The sequence below is a fragment of the Pinus tabuliformis genome, chromosome Q (genome assembly GCF_031772625.1).
Source record: "Pinus tabuliformis cultivar Carrire ecotype Pingquan chromosome Q, CPIR1, whole genome shotgun sequence".
In the NCBI taxonomy this organism is placed as follows: Eukaryota; Viridiplantae; Streptophyta; class Pinopsida; order Pinales; family Pinaceae; genus Pinus; species Pinus tabuliformis.
In genome coordinates this window covers 270,141,424-270,155,529 of record NC_142296.1, presented here as the reverse complement: position 1 = coordinate 270,155,529, position 14,106 = coordinate 270,141,424, and the positions used below count along the sequence as shown (strand labels likewise).

General features: G+C 38.3%; 1 pseudogene; it reads right to left on the bottom strand.

Moving 5' to 3' along the window:
- Positions 1–2,401: 2,401 nt before the first annotated feature.
- The window catches only part of LOC149219233 (serine/threonine-protein kinase-like protein CCR1 pseudogene), a 63,816-nt pseudogene continuing 52,111 nt past the window's right edge, over positions 2,402–14,106 (bottom strand).

Here is a 14,106-nt window from a genome sequence, read left to right as displayed (position 1 = left end):
TGGATTATATTGATTGCTCCTTTAACAAACACACTTTAGGTTTAGCCTACTCCGTAGTGTGCTCATTCGCCACATGTTTAAAAATTTCTTTTTTGAGATAGAGATATACGTTGTCTTAAATATATCCCAATGCATTATGGAATTACTTCTAACGAAACCCTTCGAATGAAGCATTATGTACGTGACAATTTTCATCGATTTCTTAGCCGTTAACCATCCAACATGATATTAAATGATGTGGTTGAATGAGTTTCCCTTCACAACAAAATGTAGCATAGGTTAGTTAAATTGTTTTATAATTTAGATACGAAGGCTTAGGATGCATAATACTAATTAAGAAACACAGCTAAGCTTTAAAATATATCCTAATAAAATATAACTAGTTATTGTCTCAAAAGGTACAAAGAGAGGTCGATAGGATTATTAAATTGGAAATGTTGAATTTTTATAGAAGAGTTAATTGGTTTGTGGAAAATCTTGTTTCTTGCAATAGATCATTATGCAATTACTTTTTTTAGATGTTTTGTTTATATCTATATTACAAAGAACACATTGAATGTCTTACTTCATTTTAGAGTAAGTTAATTACCCAAAATCAAGAAACCTCTATAGATAGCCAAGCATATACGAAGCTTGCTAGTGACCAAGGCAATAACCACCATGACTATCCCCTACCAATATATTTCATTGAAAACCATAATTGTATATTGCATTTAGAAAGTCAAAACATAACATTAGAAATCATGTTGATATATTTCCATTAAAAAGTTAATTCCATTAGAAACCATGATATTATTATTATTATATTTTATAAAGAATAATATACATATATAGAATGATACTACATTGAAAACCATAATCGTATATTGCGATTAGAAAGTCAAAATACAATATTCGAAACCATGCTAAATATGACATTACAAACCTTAAATGTCAAAGGGAGAACTTAGAAGTTGGAAATTAAATGACCACAGCCATTTCGAAGACCATGTCTATAGAGACGTTAAAAAACCATGGTCAATGCAAAATTAGGAGGCCGGAAGGCAAAAACAAAAATAAAAAAATACCAAATCGTTGCTAACATTACATGTAGCAAGAATAAAAGAAGCACTTCTTCCCCATAGATGCCTTACAAAAGGATGCGTGACACTATAATTTAAATTTGTAGATTAACTGGGCTTCGCTTCCTCTCAAACAACCTGAAATTCGAGATTTTGCCTAAAATAAGACATTCAAATCCAAAATTTGAAAAATGTTCTATCAATTTAGTTCAAATACGATAAGAGGACTAAATATGGAACACTCATCCCATAAAAGTATCCAAACTAGAATTCATCAGAAACCAACCATATTATAAAGAGAGACTTTAGGATATAAGTATTTTTAATGAGGCTTTCTGACAAAGTTATCCAAGGGAATTGCTTCCTTGCAATAGTTGCAATCATGAAATTGTAATTCCAAAGGGAAATGTAATATGATAAAAGATCATGAGTAACATTTTTTAAATTGTTGTCTAGCCTTTAGTGACTTTGAAGTATAAATCTCAAGATGAAGGTTGGAAATCAGAAAAAGAATATTTTGAATAAAATACTTTGTCTGTGTCCATGAGAGCATGGTTTACCATGTATAAAGCCTCAAATAGGAAATGCAGTCAGCGCTTATATATTAAATGGGCAAGTGGCCTGTAATGCCTTTTGGGAGGAACCTCATTATGGTTAAAGTGGCTTTAAACATCGTCAATTTGGAGACAATTTCAAGCAAATGAATGTGAACAGGGAATCTATGTTATAGCTTAAACAATGTTTTATACATTACTAACGTGTTATTAATAATAATTATAAATACGTTCATACAAGTGAATGTGAACATGCAATCTGTACTATAGCTTAATGGGTATAAATACAATAGATGATACATACTAACAAGATAGGCATAATGTTTTTCGATTGTGTTTCTCTATGATTACCCATGCAATGATTATAATAAACTAAGACTGAGATTTGTATACGCAACAACATGCTATGCTTAAAACTTGCATCATTTTTGGCATACATAACAAAAAAATCCGATGTTTACTCAAACTCAATGTTACAACAAACAACTTACTGTTCTTGGTCTTTAGAACTATTACAAGAACAGTGCAATACCTTTTGATTGTGAAGAAGAATGAATACAAACACTCAAATTGTACAGAACAGGCAAAAAAACAAGGATGCATTCTCTGGTACAATGTCCTAAAGAGTAAAAAGGAAAATGTCAATACCAGGTATATGAGATGCTATTTGAACTTGAATTTTAGACAAGAACACCCCAGCTGGCTTTGCCCTTGAGGAAAAATAATTTTCAAGCAATAATTTTCAATTTGTCAAGAATGCTCGCAATCGTAGATAGAAAAGCAATACTAAGAGCTAGTTCTGATGAGTTGCTCCAACCATGTAGCCACATCTCACATGGTTGGTCTTTTGTTTGGGTCTTGCCTCATAGAAAGCTATGAAATATCAGCCATTCTGAGCAAAGGTTACACATTGCATGGTAAATCCACACTACGGTCTAGGATGACTGCTGCCTTTCCCTCGCTGATCACGGGTGCTGCCCATTCGACAATATTGGGTAGATCAAAATCTGTATCATGTGCTTTTCTCCCACTCAGAATCTCTAACAAGACCACACCAAAGCTGTATACATCACTCTTCTTTGTAAAATTCTGAGACTTGTAGTAATCTGGATCAACATAGACAACATCCCCTTTCTGGATAGGGGAAGGAAGACCTCTTTCTCTAGATATAGTTAACCCAAAATCTGCAGCCCTGGCTCCCCATTCTCCATCCAAAAGAATATTGGAGGCCTTAATATCTTTATGGATGATCATAGGTGATGCATCTTTGTGAATATACTCAATTCCTTGTGCTGTTTCCATGGAGATTCTCAACCTCAATGTCCAATTGAGAGGAGAGAGATCTCCATGCAAATGATCGTGAAGAGTTCCATGAGGCATGAATTCATACACAAGAAGCCTTTCCCACATCTCCTCACAATAGCCCAACAAATTAACCAAGTTGTCGTGGCGGAGTTTGCATATAATTTCAAGCTCTATTTCAAAATCTCTACTGTTGCTATGGCTTCTTCGAGCTGCGTTAGCTCTTTTAACAACAGCCTGTCTTCCATATGGAAGAACAACTTTATAAACAAATCCATAGCTTCCTCGACCCAATTTGTTGAACTCTTTGAACCCTTTTGTAGCATATCGAAGCTCTGCAAGACGGAAGGATTGCATCCGTATTAAGTCATTTGCAGTAGGCCAAGAAGTGGTAATTCCAGACGAGGGTGTTTGGACATTAAGATTTGGCTGATTTTCGGTATCTGGTTGCCCTATGCAAAAGGAACATTCACTTTGCCCCCTTTTTCTCCTTATTATCAAACAGAAAACAAAGCCTCCAATGAAAGCTAAAACAAACCCACAGGAAATTGACACCCCTAGAATAGTAACAAGATTCATATGCCGCTCCTTTTTCTTTGCAATACCTATTTGCTATTGCTCAGTTAAACTAGATGGAGAGACTGCAGAGACAGGTCCATGAAACCCATCTCCACAAGCTTCTTGACAATAACTATTTCGACATAGAGAGCATGCCGTGCAGACACGATCAGCATTCTCAGAACAAATATCTGAGAGAAAAAATCCATTTGGGAAATTCTCCACACAAGGGGAACAGATCTGCTCTTCTTTCTGAAGGCACAAACTCATCAAATCAGGCAATCCCATATCGCTAACATTGAAGAAAAACTCCCCACTATGACAAGGCTCCCTGCTGCACAATCCTGGGCTGAAAAGATGTAAAGGAGGATTATAACCCGATCCATTTCCCCAACAATCCACGATCAATTTATCTTCCCTAATGCCACAAGTCATGATATTTGTGGAAGCTATGCCCAGAAACCCGACATCTTTTGGAATTGAAGACTGATTGAAACTTCCCCAGCATTCCACGCAATGATTATCTTGGCGGATACCACAAGAATGTTTTGAGCCTCTTGCGAGGGCTATAAACCGAGTTTTCTCTGGTGAGCTTCCCTGGTTCATGGAATTATCCCCGCAACATTTGACTTCTGAAGTTGTTTTCACAATTCCACAGACATGATTTCCTCCAGATACGAGGTTTTGAAATTTGTAGGGGGGAGGGGCAGTGATATTGAACTGTGGAGATGGCGATCCCCAACAGAATGCCATTCCGTCTTGGTCTAATCCACAGGTGAGATCATTGCCTGCAACAATGGATTGCAGGGCGATATTGGGATGCGGCCAGAGGGATCAGTATAAGGATCGTTGTTTTGTTGTATTTTTCACAGACCAACAGTCCATCGTACCGGGATATTGATCCAAATGACTACGGATTCCACAAGCATGGTTTTTCCCAGATTTAATATTTGAATAACGCCTGTTTTGATTACTTGGGGGCACAAGATTAGTACCTGTTTCGTTGTTCATACAGTAAAATGGTCTGAAAGTGTTAGCTTGCAGTCCACAAAGGAATCCACCTCCACCAGAGAGTGCAGCCAGAGATGGGCTTGAAGTAGCATCGGTAGCTGGTGAAGTGTTGTTTCTCCCCCAGCATGTTAGATGCTGCTTCCCACTTGCATCAATGGTACAAAACACGTTCTCGTCTCCGAAGGATGCTGCTATCGGAGACATGGCTCCATTTCCACACACGCCGTCAATGCAAATGAGCAGAAAACAGATCAATACTGGTCCATAGACACTGCTACATGACCACCCACATGACTGAAATTGCCCTGATAGGCCGAGCGATCGCTCAAAAAGAATGGGAAACAACAGTAAAAATATATTGCCATGCTAAGAGGGCAACTCAATCGATATTTGGAAAAAGCAGTCACACTTCAAAATAAACGGTGGAAAGTGTCTCCCCTGATCCAACGGAGCAGGGTAAAAGTGTTTTATATTGATAATGTGTTTTAGTAGTGTTTCAACAGGAAAAAGCTGTAAAATATCTTGCCATGCCACAAAGGTGAAAAGAAACTCAACTGATATTTGGAAAAAGCAGTGACACTTCAAATCAACGGTTGAAAGTGTCTCACTTGATCGAACGGAGGAGGGTAAAAGTGTTGACAATTTTTGATGCATAAGAAAGGCCTATCGGCCTAAAAATGTGACTAATGCTCTTTCGAATTTGCAATATGTCATAAAATTAGTAGTGCTTTAAGGGATTAGTCTTTCCTCCTCTAATGCAGTCTTTCCTTTAGATAATATGGAATTTATGCACGTTAATGATCGTGATGATTGTAGGTTATATGATGGAACATATTCTTCTATACAATGTAATAATAGAGCCCAACCCATAAATGATGGTAAGAATGCATATTAAAGGTTGGGGATTAAATGAAAACATAGTTAATAGGTTCATCATAACAATGTATGGTTTCAAGAGTGCACAAGCAAGGTGTCATTTTCCTAGACCTTGATGTAGTTGATATAAATGAAGGTCACGATGAAACACAAACATTGATAAGGTTTATTAGAATCTAGGAAGTTTAATGATTAGACCAAATTGACAACATAATTACTGAGGCCTAGAAAAGCAAAGGGGAATCCAAAAATTTGGTGATGCCCAAAAATTTTGGGTGGTGTTATAGTGGCCAAAATAATTAGAAAACCACTTGAATAATTTGGCATCTTTGCCTATGCCGTACAATATATTGGGTCTTGTGAATGATGCAAGGAAGTTTTGAATAAAAACTGTGGATACTACTTTGAGTTAAAAGACCTTTTATGGATATTCCCTTCCTCTACCTCCAAGACAAGTCCCATTAGTTAAAACAAGAGCTAACACATGCAAGCCTTCGATGATGATGCAAAAAGCATGACAAAGGGCTTATTGTACATAAAATATTAAATTGGGTTTCTAGTGTTGCTCCACTGCCAACAAACTAGTTCAACACCTGAGTGGAGTCACTTAAGAAATTCTAGCCATTTCTTCACTACCAGTAGGCCTATTCAATACCCCAGTGAAGTTACCTGCATCACCTTTCTACAGAGGAAGTCTTCCTCGATCCTTAACCCTTTATTTGATCTATTTTCTTTTGTGTGGAAATCAACATCATTTATTAAGCATTCATTGTGCCAAGGAAGATGAGGGATCCCAACATATGTTATGAGAAAGAGAGGTTTTTTTCTCATTTGATAGAAACTGAAATGCTTACTATTTTAAGTTTGCCTTAATGCCACACTTCTACATCTTGTCTTCATATCACGAGTGGGAAGTGAAAAATACCCATTCAAATATTCAAGACCATGCTAAATATAGGTTTTAGGTTACAGATATATGCCATTTGAGCTAATTAGGTTTCCCGATGAGCTTTTGTTTGTATTTTCCTTGTTAACTGGTAAGCTTTATAGGAATATTTTTGGAGACGTGTTTTTGGTTACTAGCTCTACGAGAGGATGCTTCCTAGAGTAGCCACCACAACCATAGGAAACCATTAGGGTTAGGGTTTCAACATTAGGGTAAAGTGAACAAGGAATCTCTTCTAGTATTCCAACAAGTGTAAAGAGGGACAAGACAAGATCATCACAACATGCAAGGTATGTAGGGAACAAGGCTTGTGAAGGCTCACGTAGTGTCATGCAACATAGAGAGGAAATGAAATACTAGGCCAACTAACAATGCATACAATTAAAGGAAATGAAAACGTGATATAACACAACAGGCCAAAATACATGTAATACAGGAAAAAACAATGTAGTACAATGCAAGAAAAGTAAACCATGTAATTCTTGTGCAGCCAATTTGTAATGCAAAATATAAATGCATGTTAAATGCCTAATGGCATGCAGCAAACTAACTATCTGCAATAAGGAAAAAATGGCAAAATCACATCTAACCCTTAAACCATATAAATAGAATCCTAATAAGAAAACCAGAATGAGCAATATTTGACAAGTAAAACCTAATTAGTAAACCCTAAACTACCCTAAACCTAAACCCTGATTTAACCAGAAAATAGATTAGGTCATCTGAACTCAAAATTCTACTACATAAATAGAAAAAATTTCATACCTGCAAAAAAAGGTGTCAATGACTAGAACTAGTATAAATAATTGTGCAAAAACAAGAATGCTTACTTTTAAATCATGCATAAGTCTAAGAAGGTTATGAATCTGGAAGGAAAGTGTGGCAGACAAGATTTTTGTAGCAAAGCTTCAACTCTATCCTGGTAAACATAATGATAAACTTGAAAACGCTAAGCATATGTCCAAGTTATGCATCCATTTGTTCTTAACCCTAAATCAAGTGCAAGTGAGATGAGATGTTACCTACTATTAGAGGAGTTTTCCAAATAAGAATATTCAACCTATTTCAGATTCCTATCATGATATTCAAGATGACTAATTTGAATACCTTTAAAATTTTCCAAAAAATAGCATTCATCGGAAACCCTAATTTCAGAAACCCTAATTAATTGGCGACGACCAAAGTTCCTCATTGTGCTTACAATCCTCTCAGCCCTTCAGTGGTAGATCATTGAATACCACTTGTTTTTTAAAATATTCTAATTCATACACATGATCATTATCAACTCTGATAGACAAAACGTTATTGAACACATCGCTAGTTTTCTTAGGTATTATATTATTGACCAACTCATTTTTTAAAATATTAAATTATTTGGATTTCCAAAATGGCACTGAATGAACCAGATGAGTCCGAGGAAATAAGGGAATTAGGTGACTTGTTCCCTTTCTTATATTGAACTGTGAGAGATCACAAGGTTGTATTTGGTGAGAATCTACACCAGCTAGGCGATAATTGGAAAGACTTGAAACAATAGTTGGTGTACTCTCGTTAGGAAAAAATCGTAGTATAGGTAGCGATGCATTTTAGAATCATTCAAAACTAATATTTCATAGTTCTAGATGATGTTGAGAGAGGAACTGTTAGCCTCCTGTTGCAACAGGGTTTCATCTTTCATGATTGACATTTTTACATGCCAAATATGTCAGACTTTGCAAGCTGCAGTGTTCCATATTTCCAGAAGAAGCCAAAGAAGAAAGCCATGAAGTGTGCTAGTCCAAATGCCACTGCTAATTCAAATTTTGATGAGTTGGTCCTGTTTTGAAGAGTTTTCACCAAAGGAAGGTCCAAACAATCTAATCTTGGCCTTCCTAGGTTTCAATTTCCTGTTTTAGAATATATAGAAATGGGTCATTCCAAAGAGTTTAATCTTGGCAGATTTGTAGATAGGTAGAGAATCAAAGGGACCCAACTGTTTAATCTTGGCCCTGGCAGAAATAAGTGTAGAGCTAGATAGGAAACATTAAAAAGAAAAATTGTAAATCTGGGTCTGCAAGTCTAAGTGCACCCAAACCAAAATTAAAAAAAAAGAGAAGAAAAAATGTTAGGTGAGTAGGCTGGGTAGGTAGCTGAGAGGTTGCAGAAAGATGACTTATGATCAATTTTGTGTTACTAAGTGCATGTTTTTCCATATCACATTGCAGGCAGTTTTCATTCAAAGGAGCTCAAAGGTGGACATCACTAACTCCCCCTTCTTCTAATTCCCTAAGTCACTTACTAATTTCTCCAAAGAGGTCAAGATCTACTTGATTCCTCTTAGTTCCATCATCCTCCGCATCAGATTTCCTTGGTGAAGATCTGCTTCACTCAAGGATTTTATCTCTTCTCAAATACTTTTCCCCAAAATTAGCCCAAGGTCCCTGACCTTGGTGCCTACTTATCATCACCATATTAACCACTAATTCTACTAAATAACTCCCTATCAGTTTTCCCCCTTCCCCTACTAAAACTTTGTATATAAAAATCCCCCTATGTAAAATATCCCCTCCCTGGAAATATAGCCATATTTTTATAAGTCCGGGAAAAAATGGTCCACCTGGGGCTGTTTTTAGACCATCTGAGTCATAACAGGAGTTAGATGACACCTGGTCATGTTAACAGCCTCTTGCCTAGCCCTAAAACCCTCAAAAAAACCACTTTTTGCCACTTTATCCTAAGTTTCAGGCATAAATTGTTAAACCCGCGCACAAAAAACCATGTTTTACCCCTTATCCCTAAGCCCCAACTGTAAATACATTAACCGCTCTCATTTTAAACCCATAAAACCCCTTTCCCTAAGTCTAAACCCCCGCGCGCAAATATTAAAATTAGGATATTCCTTAGATATTCCCTGCCCGTATACCCCCGCCGCCTCAGCATTGTCGCCAGCCGTTGGATCGTCCGCGCCGCAGATCTAAGGCTGACGGGCCCTCCCATCCCGGAACCGCCCAAAGCTTAGCGTTCGGGAGATGGGCGGTATTACCACCGTACTCCTGCCACGCGTCAAGCTCTCGGGTGTGGCAGAGCCCCTCCCTCCAAAACCACCTAGGCGGTAAGGCAGTGCGCCCAAAACCACTTACTGCCATTTCCCTTGTGATGTCACCCGCCTGCATCACCTCCCTGCCCAGTCAACATGACATGTCACCCACCTGCGTGGCCTCATGCCACTGTACGGCCGAGTCACCTGCCATGTGTCCTGCCACATCATCAGAGCCCCCATACTTGCCATGTCACCGTCCGTACATGATGACATCATCATGCTGACATCATCCCGCCATGTCATCATTCTGACGTCGTCATCACTTTTTTGGTGCGAAGGAGCAAAAATCGCACTTTGGAGCCCCGGAATCAGTTTCTGAGGCAGTTTTTGATGAGCGATTTGCTCATCGATGGATTTTTTAGGCTAAAATGGGGAATATTTAGTGAATCTTTTCATTTTGCAGTCCCCAGGAAGCCCGAAAGGCACCGAATGACCCATTTTTCTTCGCGAAGCTTGCCGGAAGGAGCAGAAGACAGTTCTAGAGGAAGTAGAGGTCGAACAGTGGCAATTAATTCGTGATTAGACCCACAGCAAAAGAAAACAACAGCCCAGTTTATTGTCAAAGAGTATCAGAGGAAGAAGAAAAGCCAAAGAGTATCAGTCAAGATCTTTTAGGGGCTCGAAGCACCTGAACATTGATGAGCCCCCGATAAAGTCAAATCAAGAGGCGTAAGCCCATCCTTGCCCTCAAATCATAGTTAAAGCTTTAAATGCAGGCTGACAACAAAGAAGCAGAAAGCCATACACATTTATTGCAAAAAACACTGCACCAAGCCGCCAAGTACTACATCATTTACTCAGTTTTGATAAGGCAGCCCTGAGCGCAGCCCAAGATTTTTTTGCATTTATTTCTGGATAGGATTAGGTCAAGTAATCATCTTTCTTTTAGACTTGTTTAGGTCAAGTTGTAATAAAGGCAGTTGTAGAGAGGTTTTCCCTATATATACCACCCTCTACATTGTTACAAGGGTTGGACAATTGAGAATTTTCACTAGAGACTCCCCTTGTATACCTGGGATTTTCTATAATCAAAGATTGTTGAAAGCTTGGAGAGCAAACTGTCTGTTGTAAATGAATGTTTTTGGAGATATGAATATGGAATTCTTGTGCTGCAGTCTGAAGAAATAAGTGCATCTTACCTCTGTTTATTGTTTACCACTATCTAGATAGCAGAAAGAAAGAATAACTTAGAATTTGTTTAAGTACACTCTATGCTCAATTTCTGTTGTTTCTTTATGTTTTCTTCTTAATGAATTGGTTATGAATGTGAATTCCCCCGGGCTCATATTTACCCTGATTCACCTGTGCTAGCTAATTATCTAGGTATTATTTAATGCCCCTACGTAGAGCTCTGTTACCCCCATCTGTTAAGCTGATTGAGAGATTCTTAACTGCCTCTCATTACTTAGCATTCTTTCCATCACTTAAACTTGAAATATTGTTTCATGCGTAGCTATCTGGCTCCACTTTCCCTCTCGTCTGACTAAAGAAGTGCACCAGCATTTTTCCTCCTCGACTCCACGCCCAATGGTTTGAAACTCCTAGCCTATGCCTTGCCTCTCTGTCTGAAGACATCAATTTTCCCACCAAAAACAAAACAGAAACCCTCCGAACTCAAAACCTAGCCTAAAATCCTTTTCAACAAAGCTAAATATAAAAGAGAGAGCCCTCTCTGATTGCAGGTTGGCTAGAACCTACAGTCCAAAGTTGGTCTGTGGTTACCTCAGCCGTATCCTTTTCCGAAGCTTAAGGACAACCTGAGTGATAACATAATGGCAACTCAACTAGGGAACTTCCTCACATAGTTTCACGAAGAAGGTAAGAAAGCTCCGCTGAGACCATAAATCAAACTTTCCAATTGCTGTTTATCTCTTAAAACTGCAGATGAAGCCTGAATGTCAGCCACGAAGCCTTTGAAACTGTTTTTTGCTTTGCATTAACAGGAGTAAATGAATGTTGCTTCAGTCAATCTTCATGCTAGTTTTAAGTTACAAATAGGCTGTCCCAAATTTTAATTAGTCCCTTGTTGATTACAAAAACATTCCCAGGAAAAATACCCAAAAAAAAAAATCAGAAGCTGGCTCCCAAGAAAAGGCCACGATATACAAGGTCAAATCCAAATTCCAACCCTCCAGCTATTTTTGAAAACCCTAACCTAATCTCGAAAATCCTTAGGAAGCAAGAAAGACCGGAAAATTTTGTTGATTTGAGCCCTAAAACAGCTTACCCTAGCTGTAGTCCGACTCCTGTCAAGGTTTTGTTCCGGTCAACCCCTATTTCCCTTAGTTCATCATCTACATCTCGTAGTACTTCTTCCACACCTTCATTCACTGCACATACTAACACTACCGTTGTTTCCAGCGTTCCAGTTACTCCTGTGATCCCTGTTACTCTAGTTGTTCGATTTATCCCCGTTGTTCCACTTATACCTGCCAATATGGCTAATAGATATGAACCCTTGCAATTACCTGCTAATGCTGGGGCTTTACCTCAAGAGTACCAATCTAAAATCACATATTTTGACAGCACCGGTCCTTTCACAGCCATTCAGCATACCAAAAAGATGCAAGATTATTTTGAAAACTACGAGATAGATGATGATAGTGTAAGAATGAGAATTATTGCTCAGAGTTTAACAGGTGATGTAAGAACTTGGTTCATATCACTTGCTGCAAATTCCATAACCACCCCAGATGAGCTTTACCAATCCTTTACAAACATATGGGAGAAAAAGAAAGACCCCTTGCACTTACTAGCTGAATATGATACGACCAAACGACGTCCTCAAGAGACTGTTTTGGAGTACTGTGCAAGATTCAATAATGTATATAACGCAATACCACAGAACTTAAGGCTTCCACCTGACCTCGCCTTGTACAAATTTCCCGATGGATTCGACCCGGATATGGCATACCAGTTAAAAGAAAGAGCTCCTCAAACCCTTGCGGACATGCAAAATGTTGCTGTTAGTGTAGAAGCCAATTTAATTGCCAAAAGAAACAGAGCTAGAATGTAAAGAAGAACCACCTTTAAGGAAGAACCCTCAGCTTTTGATCAAAAGCTTGATGCTATCATCAGTGGCCTACAAAGGCTGGGAGAAAGAGTAGAAAATATCGAGAGAAAAGCATCATGGGAAGGACAGCAGTCCAATACCATAAGGAACACAAATTTTAGGAAAACGCAGAACACAAATATTGGTAGACCCACCCAAGACCATGATATAAGACCCCCTTTTCAAAATAACTATGTTGAAGGATCTAGTTCTAGTGAACCCATAGAGGACACTCAGATGAACTTAATGGATCTAAAGGGCGAGGATCAAACTGTCCTGTCCCAAGAAGACCAAAATGAACCCGATTACAATCAGTTTCATACTAAATCTGGTGAGTCTTTTGATTTTAAACAGGGTTTTGATACTTCTGTGTATGAAGTACACAAACAATATAAGTTGATAACTAGGACCATTGACATTTCCGAACCTAGCAAGACAAAGGATGGCAAATAGCCCAACAAGATCAAAGGCAAGGTTGTCATAACATAACCAGTTGATATACCTGTTCCAAACCCGCATCAAGTGACGGTAGAAGACATAACAGAAATACATTCTTCCAAAGATCAGCTTTTGCCACCTCCTTCCTCAAAAGAAAGCTTGAACAGGGTTCCCAAAAACTTTCTTGAAGTTGAAAAACCACAAGCTAAAACTTCCCATAGCAGTGATAAACAAGAGCGAAACACAGATAATTCAAATGAAACAGAAAAAACTGCCATTATCAACACCAAGACTCCATTGGAAAAACCATTTAATTTAGAGGCAGAAATAGCTAAGTTGAAGATATCCAATCCCCTCTCAGAACTGGCCAAACATGATGTATATAGGCAACAAATTCAAAGATCACTTCAAATTCCAGAGGTTAAGGATGATGTAAATGTTTTAGATGACACCCTAGAGCTGTTGTTTGGCCCAAAAGTTAATGGAAAATCAACACATGGACCTGTCCAATCCTTTTATGTCAGTTTGTATATACATGACAAAGTTTTACACATTGCTATGTTTGACTCAGGGGCATCCCACAATCTTATGCCCAAAGCAGTTATGAAAAAACTGAATCTTGATGTTACAAGACCTTACAAAGATTTATACTCATTTGACTCAAGTCAAGTGAAATGTCTAGGCCTCATCAAAGACTTGTGTGTCTCCTTAGTCCAATATCCCAAAAAGACCATCCTCATGGATGTAGTGGTTGCTGACATTCCATCAATGTACGGTATGCTCCTGTCAAGATCATGGGGAGCAAAACTCCAAGGATCCCTTCAATTAGACCTTTCCTATGCCACCATTTCAATCTTCGAGCAACCAAAGAGACTGTATAGAGAAACACTCATGAAATATGTGGTAAGTAGTGAGAGCAAGCCTGAAAGTTTTCCCATTTACTCAATCCACTCTGATATGGATTCCTTTATTTTGTTTAATGATGATACAAATGTTTCAATTGATAATAATCCCTTCCCTCTAGAGAGCAACAAGCACACATCAACGAAGAGTCAGTTGCACATACCCATGAAACTGTCATAGCAGTTAATGCAACCAGCCTACCAAAAGAAATTCCCCAAACATAAATTTTAAATCTGCCCAATCCTAAAACAGCTCAATCTCTTGATACTGACCGTAAGCAAGAAATCACTTGGCATGTAGAGTTTGATGGCTCTGTTAACAAGTTA